This window comes from Pseudochaenichthys georgianus, unplaced genomic scaffold, assembly GCF_902827115.2.
Source record: "Pseudochaenichthys georgianus unplaced genomic scaffold, fPseGeo1.2 scaffold_689_arrow_ctg1, whole genome shotgun sequence".
NCBI lineage: Eukaryota > Metazoa > Chordata > Actinopteri > Perciformes > Channichthyidae > Pseudochaenichthys > Pseudochaenichthys georgianus.
This window is the reverse complement of record NW_027263243.1, coordinates 44392-45000: the sequence shown is the minus strand read 5'-3', so window position 1 is coordinate 45000 and position 609 is coordinate 44392.

Sequence of the window (609 nt, the reverse complement as noted above, 5' to 3'; positions counted from 1 at the left end):
TGACTTCACGTCACCACCGCTAAGCTAAAGGAGGCTAATGTTGGGCTATAAAGGAACTACAGCACGGTCACATGACTTCACGTCACCACCGCTAAGCTAAAGGAGGCTAATGTTGGGCTATAGAGGAGCTACAGCACGGTCACATGACTTCACATCACCACTGCTAAGCTAAAGGAGGCTAATGTTGGGCTATAAAGGAACTACAGCACGGTCACATGACTTCACGTCACCACCGCTAAGCTAAAGGAGGCTAATGTTGGGCTATAAAGGAACTACAGCACGGTCACATGACTTCACGTCACCACCGCTAAGCTAAAGGAGGCTAATGTTGGGCTATAAAGGAACTACAGCACGGTCACATGACTTCACGTCACCACCGCTAAGCTAAAGGAGGCTAATGTTGGGCTATAAAGGAACTACAGCACGGTCACATGACTTCACGTCACCACCGCTAAGCTAAAGGAGGCTAATGTTGGGCTATAGAGGAGCTATAGTACGGTCACATGACTTCACATCACCACTGCTAAGCTAAAGGAGGCTAATGTTGGGCAATAAAGGAACTACAGCACGGTCACATGACTTCACGTCACCACCGCTAAGCTAAAGGAG